General features: G+C 38.7%; 1 long non-coding RNA gene across 1 annotated transcript; it reads right to left on the bottom strand.

The window, feature by feature from the left end:
* Positions 1-676: 676 nt before the first annotated feature.
* Positions 677-5760, bottom strand: LOC139761665 (uncharacterized). Its single transcript, XR_011715582.1, has 2 exons — positions 5598-5760; positions 677-4526 (listed from the first exon to the last, which is right to left on the bottom strand). It is a non-coding gene; the product is annotated as an uncharacterized lncRNA (long non-coding RNA).
* Between the last annotated feature and the right edge of the window lie 2632 nt (positions 5761-8392).

The following is an 8392-nucleotide window of genomic DNA, read 5'->3' as shown; positions in this document are numbered from 1 at the left end:
CTATAGAGGCATAGAAGTTGATGGACAGAAAGTGAATAAATCATGGCCGATTTGTTTGAGGTGAGGCGAGGTGATGTCGGTCGGTCGTTTGCTTAAGAAGGTTTGTGAAAGTACGGGGGGACCCGAGTTTCTACCTCGGCAAGTACATACATCATGTCGCTTGGCCTTGCGCGTGCTAATCGTAGTATTAGTGAACTGCCCCAATGCAGCAGCAGCCTTTTTCAATGCAACCTCCTCCTCAACGAGTCAAAAACGAAAGCAACAAAAAAGAATCCGATGGCATGCATACATTGATGTGTACGTTCCATGGGATAATACAGAGAAACAATTACCCGAAAGATATCACACATAGGCGCGTGTCGTTGTTTGAGTTTTACCGAATCGAGAACGAGCTCTCAATCTGTCTATCCTTCCGGTGTCTGGGCCTGGTGAGTTTCCCCGTGTTGAGTCAAATTAAGCCTCAGGCTCCACTCCTGGTGGTGCCCTTACGCCAATTCCTTTAAGATTCAGCTTTGCAACCATACTTCCCCCGGAACCCAAAGACTTTGGTTTCCCGGAAGCTGCCCGCCGGGTCATGGAAATAACTCGGACGGATCGCTGGTCAGCATCGTTTACGGTCAATAAAAGATCTATTCTGCATAAAACAACCTTATGAAATATATTGATGAACAATAACTTTCAAAAACCTTTCAAAACAAAGCAAGGGTAGCGACAACGTAGGGAGGAGCAGTAACAACTAGCTCTGAGAGAACGACTACAGCTCCGAACATGTCAGTAGCTGGCACGCGACCGAGTCGGAACACCGACGATTGCACATTGTCCTGCGCAATGTCGCTGCTCATGTAGTTATGGCTACCACCGCTATGGAGCAGTGATGGCTTGCCTAACTGACGTATTCGAGCATGTTGATCCTTTGGAATTCTTTTCTTTTAGTTAAACTCCATATATGCAAGGTTATATTAGTGAGACGAATATAACGATGTTTTATTGCCGTTTTGAAACAATCAGAGAATTTTAGCGTTTTACACAACTAAGGCGCCAAGCACCTAAAATTGGCAAATCATAAAACAGCAAAGAACCCAACATTTACCAGAATTTGCGAAGCCCAATTCTAAGGTTTGAAAGCCAAGCAGAGCGCAAGGGTCAGCGAATCTCATTAGCTTTGTCTAACTATGAACTAGGCAGACGCACTAGAGGAAACCCTCCCTCTTAACACTGGTTACTGGCCCACAAAATGAAAAGAGCTTGTTGTTCGGGCTCTCCAAGAGGCTGGCTGCCAATTTTGGCCCCTTCGAAAAGCAAATTAGAACGGTAGAACCAAGGTTCAGAACCCACGATCCAATGAAGTTCGCTGGCAATGAAGCAACAGTGTCCACGCCTTTGCGACTGCGGTGGGGCTGGTCTCTAACAATTTTCAGAGTGAGCCGCTGAAGGTAATACACTACTTTGATCCCAGCCCTGAGCACACGGAAACATAACTCATTGCACTAAGTTTAAAAAACACTTCCTTGTAAACACTTCACCGAGTGAAAAACACCTCTATAAGCACTGTTCCACACTTAAAAAGCAATAAACATGTATGTCTACCAGACAGCACTTCACATATGTTCAATAAACACACACTAAATTTGAATATATTCAGTCATACTCGTTGAAAACGAAAATACATGCAGTAATATGCAGAGTCAGTTAATATTTCATATAATTTCTTAAAGCGAATTACAGGATCTTGCGAACAAACACACAAAGATGAAACAAGAGAACATATGCAATTATTAGAATATGGCTCAAATTGAGGTAAATTAAACTTATAATGTTTGCCGAGAGTAAAGTTAATGAATAAAATGAATGCCAAATACAACACCTGTTAATAACATCAAAAACGGTGCAAAAATTGAAATAAAAAAGCTCAAGACCTACATGGTGATGAAAAAAGTATAAAGCCATTGCTTGTAAACATACAATCGTGCATTTTTGAGAACTTACGGAAATTAATATACTTTTCTTTTATCTGCAAAAAAAATTTTTAAGCTTCTGCATTTTAGATGTTATGCGATACCCTCATTCTAATAAAAATATGCTTCTTACCATTGGGAAAACAGGTCTATCTTTGTACGTTTTTCTTTTGCAAAATTTCATATTAGCACAAATTATCCCTTTCATAACCACTGTTTCCATATTGTACCGAAATATTTCCTTCCAATTCCTTCATATAAACAATTATTACTTTTTTTGGTACAGTAAGTCTACCGAAGTTACCCATACTTTCTCCTTCATATATACACAATCTTATGCTGAAGGCTTGTGAAACTGAACAATGTTTTTTTCTATATTTGTGGTATAGGTATACAATTATAGTGTAATTATCCTTCGCGAATAAAAAAAAAAAAACATTTCCAAACCATCAACTTCCACGATGATCGACTTGTGACATTCATCCTCATTCATTATCCTGACAATCAAAATGTACCTCGGACATTTCAGTTGGAGAGGGTTGTGATATCTATAAAGCTGAGGTAGGTGAAGGCTGCAAGTGGTTAATGCAAACCACTGAACCAAGTGCTGTAGTAATACGGTTAAGTATCGGAGCAGCAAGATATATTTCTAACATCACTGGTGATATCAATTCTGCAAATAGGTTACAATTATGCCACACGATTTCCCCGTTATAATACGATATTTGCATGAACACTCCTGCCTGTCCTTCTCGTAAGCAGGATATTGATACACTCCATCATTCGTCAGCGATAAAGTTGGCCGATACCGAAATTATCAATTTCTCTTCACTGACGACTCTTTGTTCGTATCACACTGATGCGTTGTGTGAGGTTAGACATTCAATACATCATGAAATATATTGAACAAATTTCAAAACCCTTCAAAACAAAGCAAGGGTAGCGACAACGTAGGGAGGAGCAGTAACAACTAGCTCTGAGAGAACGACTACAGCTCCGAACATGTCAGTAGCTGGCACGCGACCGAGTCGGAACACCGACGATTGCACATTGTCCTGCGCAATGTCGCTGCTCATGTAGTTATGGCTACCACCGCTATGGAGCAGTGATGGCTTGCCTAACTGACGTATTCGAGCATGTTTATCCTTTGGAATTCTTATTTTATTGAGCTAAACTTCATATATGCAAAGTTTCATTAGCGAGACGAATATAACGATGTTTTATTAGCCTCAATAATGTTCAAAACTTGCCGTTTTGAAAGTCTTAGAGAATTGAAGCGTTTTACACAACTAAGGCGCCAAGCACCTAAAATTGGCAAATCATAAAACAGCAAAGAACCCAACATTTACCAGAATTTGCGAAGCCCAATTCTAAGGTTTGAAAGCCAAGCAGAACGCAAGGGTCAGCGAATCTCATTAGCTTTGTCTAATATGAACTAGGTAGACGCACTAGAGGAAACCCTCCCTCTTAACACTGGTTACTGGCCCACAAAATGAAAAGAGCTTGTTGTTCGGGCTCTCAAGAGGCTAGCTGCCAATTTTGACCCCTTCGAAAGGCAAATTAGAACGGTAGAACTAAGTTTCAGAACCCACGACCCAATGAAGTTCGCTGGCAACGAAGCAACGGTGTCCGCGCCTTTGCGACTGCTGGGGGGTTGGTCTCGAACAATATTCAGAGTGAGCCACTGAGATAATACATTTTACTTTGATCCCAGCCCTGAGCACACTGAAACATAAGAACGCATTACCCTAAGTGTAAAAATCACTTCCTTGTAAACACTTCACGAGTGAAAAACACCCCTATAAGCGCTGTTCCACACTTAAAAAGCAATAAATACGTATGTCTACCAGACGCAGCACTTCGCATATGTTCAATAAACACACACAAAATTTGAATATAAGTGAATAATCCAAAGAAAGCAGTGAAGGTTAACGGAAGATAGGAGGGCTGAAAGAAGAGTGTTGATCATGGCATTCTAAACGAAACCAAAATGGCGTCCTAGCTAGGAGCTGTGTAATCTTCCTATGTATTGATACGTCGAATAAAAGCTCAAGTAAGCCCCACTTGTCAAGGAAAAATGCACAGAAACATTGCCTCAGCGCTAAGGAAAGTGACTTACCAAAAAGACGAGTAGACACCAAGACATTAGGCAACACAGACTGGAAATACAGAGCGTAAGAACACATCCGTCTTTGGAACCGACACAAAGAAGACTAAAAATGGCGGCCGAGCTCAGCAGCAAGAAACATATACAAAGAAGCGCAATTTCAGACTTTGACATAATAATTTTTGTGATGTTTTTCATACACGTGAAGGACGTACCACCCTCCTTGACTCGACGGTTTATCGTCCAATCAAACTTGCACATGAAGGAGGTACCACCCTCCTTGACCCGACGAAGGTTTACCCCACCACCAAACTTACACGTGAAAGAGGTACAACCCTCCTTGAGGCAAGACGAGTGCCGTCATGACGGCTTCCTCCCTCCCTCTTGCGATGTCAGTAGACGACTGAGGGTGACGTGGTCCTCGACGGTGGTCGGAAGGTCATCATATCCAACCCGTTGTTTGACTGGAATTATGGAAATGAACGGTGTCTTAATTTCTATTTCAACTTGAACACATTACGGCATATTTTGATTAAGTTAAATTACGACATGTTGTATATAACATCTACCAGTCTTTATTTGTGGGTTATGATAGAGCTGAAGTCATGGGTACATTATAGATTAATCTATTATCATCCATCTTTGAATATTTGCTTAAAATGGGTGGCAACTACGAGGAAAAAAAGCCTCTCACTAGCAATGTTATCCTTACTATTCTTGTTCTGTGAAAATTTAGGGTAAACAAAATGCATTCGGATGTTATTTACCAGCAAAAGGAGCTTCAAAAGCTGGTCTCTTATTGTTTGTATACTGCAAACATAAAACTTAAGTAATCATTATTCCCATGTTGAGCTAAACTGCTGACCGAGGCAAATAACCATAAAACTAATAACCTATATAGCCTACAACCCTAATTTCATAACTTTTATAATCTATGTAATACCTTTAATATGAAAATGATGTTAATGAAAAATATTTCCAAATATATTGCCTACTTCATTGTTATCAAAACTTAGCCATACCCACATATAGTTACCCGCGAACAGACACTTAGGATTTGGCTGCTAATAAACTCCGATGCAGGTATTTCATTCTCTATACATCATTCATCATTGCTGCCATGTTCCACTCCTTTTCACACTGAGCACACGGAAACATAACGAATTGCACTAAGTTTAAAAACACTTCCTTGTAAACACTTCGAGTGAAAAAACACCTCTATAAGCACTGTTCCACACTTAAAAAGCAATAAACATGTATGTCTACCAGACACAGCACTTCACATATGTTCAATAAACACACAAAATTTGAATATAAATGAATAATCCAAAGAAAGCAATGAAGGTTAACGGAAGATAGGAGGACTGAAAGAAGAGTGGTGATCATGGCATTCTAAACGAAACCAAAATGGCGTCCTAACTAGCTGTGTAATCCTTCCTACGAATTGATACATCGAATAAAAGCTCAATGAAGTCTCACTTCTCAAGGAAAATGCACAGAAACATTGCCATAGTGCTAAGGAAAGTCTGACTTACCAAAAATAAGAGTAGACACCAATACATCAGGCAACACAGACTTGAAATACAGAGCGTAAGAACACATCCGTCTTTGGCACCGACACAGAGAAAACTAAAAATGGCGTCCGAGCTCAGCAGCAAGAAACATATACAAAGAAGCGCAATTTCAGACTTTCACATACTAATTTTGGTGATGCTTGCAGTAACGCCATCTGGGGGCGAATCAAGAACTATTCGAAAACGGGAAACAGAGCTTAACTATCAAAGAAAACGAGGACCTTAAAAGTAATTGCAAGATATTCAAATCTGCCATAATTTCTGTAGGGAATAAAGTCCTTTACTGTACTTTGTGTGGTATAAGTGTTATGTCTTGCCTTAGCAATGATAAGACTTAATACAAACTGACATTATGTTAACATATACAAAATTCTTTGCTAGTGCTGATATGAATTAGTAATTATGTACACATGTCATGATCCTATCTTCGGTTTGTGCTGGTAATTCATGGTAATTTAGATTTCCCTAATACTCTTACATTTCACCTTATTCTTGAATATTGTGATAAAAGGAAACAAATTATCGTGTGATATTCATTTGGTGCAATACAGTATTGATAAATATATATCAGAACATTTTTTTCACCTTGTGATAGACTGTATGTACATGCGTACACACATGCATGCAGTAATACAAAATAGGATATCAAAGTGTAACTACGTGAAATGCATGCATATCGAAATTCACATATAATCAAAAGCAGTCATAAATCTGCTTAAAATATAAACACAGACAGTAATATATTATAGTCTTTAAAGAACTCAATAGTGTATTGTACACGGATGTAAAATAGTTATCAAGTCTTACAAATTAAGATAATTCTTTCAAGGTATAACAAACTGATATGCAAGAGTTTTTCTATCTACATGGAAATATATTCAGTCATACTCGTTGAAAACGAAAACACAGGTAGTAATATGCAGAGTCAGTTTATATTTCATATACTTTTGTAAAGCGAAATACAGGATCTTGCGAACAAACACACAAAGATGAAAAAAGAGATTATACGCAATCATTAGAATAGGGTTCAAATTGAAGTAAATTAATCTTATAATGTCTGCCTGACAGTAGAGTAAATGAATAAAATGATTGCCAGATACAACACCTGTTAATAACATCAAAAACGGTGCAAAAATTTATATCAAAACAACTCAAATAAGACCTACATGGTGATGAAAAAAAGTATCAAGCCATTACTTGTAAACATACAATAGTGCATTGTTGAGAACGTACGGAAATTAATGTACTTTTCTTTTGTATCTGCAAAAATGTTTAAGCTTCTGCATTTTAGATGTTATGCGATACCCTCATTCTAATAAAAATATGCTTCTTACCATTGGGAAAACAGGTCTATCTTTGTACGTTTTTCTTTTGCAAAATTTCATATTAGCACAAATTATCCCTTTCATAACCACTGTTTCCATATTGTACCGAAATATTTCCTTCCAATTCCTTCATATAAACAATTATTACTTTTTTTGGTACAGTAAGTCTACCGAAGTTACCCATACTTTCTCCTTCATATATACACAATCTTATGCTGAAGGCTTGTGAAACTGAACAATGTTTTTTTCTATATTTGTGGTATAGGTATACAATTATAGTGTAATTATCCTTCGCGAATAAAAAAAAAAAAACATTTCCAAACCATCAACTTCCACGATGATCGACTTGTGACATTCATCCTCCTTCATTATCCTATCAATCAAAATGTACCTCGGACATTTCAGTTGGAGAGGGTGTGATATCTATAAAGCTGAGGTAGGTGAAGGCTGCAAGTGGTTAATGCAAACCACTGAACCAAGTGCTGCAGTAATACGGTTAAGTATCGGAGCAGCAAGATATATTTCTAACATCACTGGTGATATCAATTCTGCAAATAGGTTACAATTATGCCACACGATTTCCCCGTTATAATACGATATTTGCATGAACACTCCTGCCTGTCCTTCTCGTAAGCAGGATATTGATACACTCCATCATTCGTCAGCGATAAAGTTGGCCGATACCGAAATTATCAATTTCTCTTCACTGACGACTCTTTGTTCGTATCACACTGATGCGTTGTGTGAGGTTAGACATTCAATACATCATGAAATATATTGAACAAATTTCAAAACCCTTCAAAACAAAGCAAGGGTAGCGACAACGCAGGGAAGAGCAGTAACAACTAGCTCTGAGAGAACGACTACAGCTCCGAACATGTCAGTTGCTGGCACGCGACCGAGTCGGAACACCGACGATTGCACATTGTCCTGCGCAATGTCGCTGCTCATGTAGTTATGGCTACCACCGCTATGGAGCAGTGATGGCTTGCCTAACTGACGTATTCGAGCATGTTTATCCTTTGGAATTCTTATTTTATTGAGCTAAACTTCATATATGCAAAGTTTCATTAGCGAGACGAATATAACGATGTTTTATTAGCCTCAATAATGTTCAAAACTTGCCGTTTTGAAAGTCTTAGAGAATTGAAGCGTTTTACACAACTAAGGCGCCAAGCACCTAAAATTGGCTAATCTTAAAACAGCAAAGAACCCAACATTTACCAGAATTTGCGAAGCCCAATTCTAAGGTTTGAAAGCCAAGCAGAACGCAAGGGTCAGCGAATCTCATTAGCTTTGTCTAATATGAACTAGGTAGACGCACTAGAGGAAACCCTCCCTCTTAACACTGGTTACTGGCCCACAAAATGAAAACAGCTTGTTGTTCGGGCTCTCAAGAGGCTAGCTGCCAATTTTGACCCCTTCGAAAGG

The sequence above is a fragment of the Panulirus ornatus genome, chromosome 41 (genome assembly GCF_036320965.1).
Source record: "Panulirus ornatus isolate Po-2019 chromosome 41, ASM3632096v1, whole genome shotgun sequence".
In the NCBI taxonomy this organism is placed as follows: Eukaryota; Metazoa; Arthropoda; class Malacostraca; order Decapoda; family Palinuridae; genus Panulirus; species Panulirus ornatus.
This window is presented reverse-complemented; position numbering and strand designations above follow the sequence as displayed.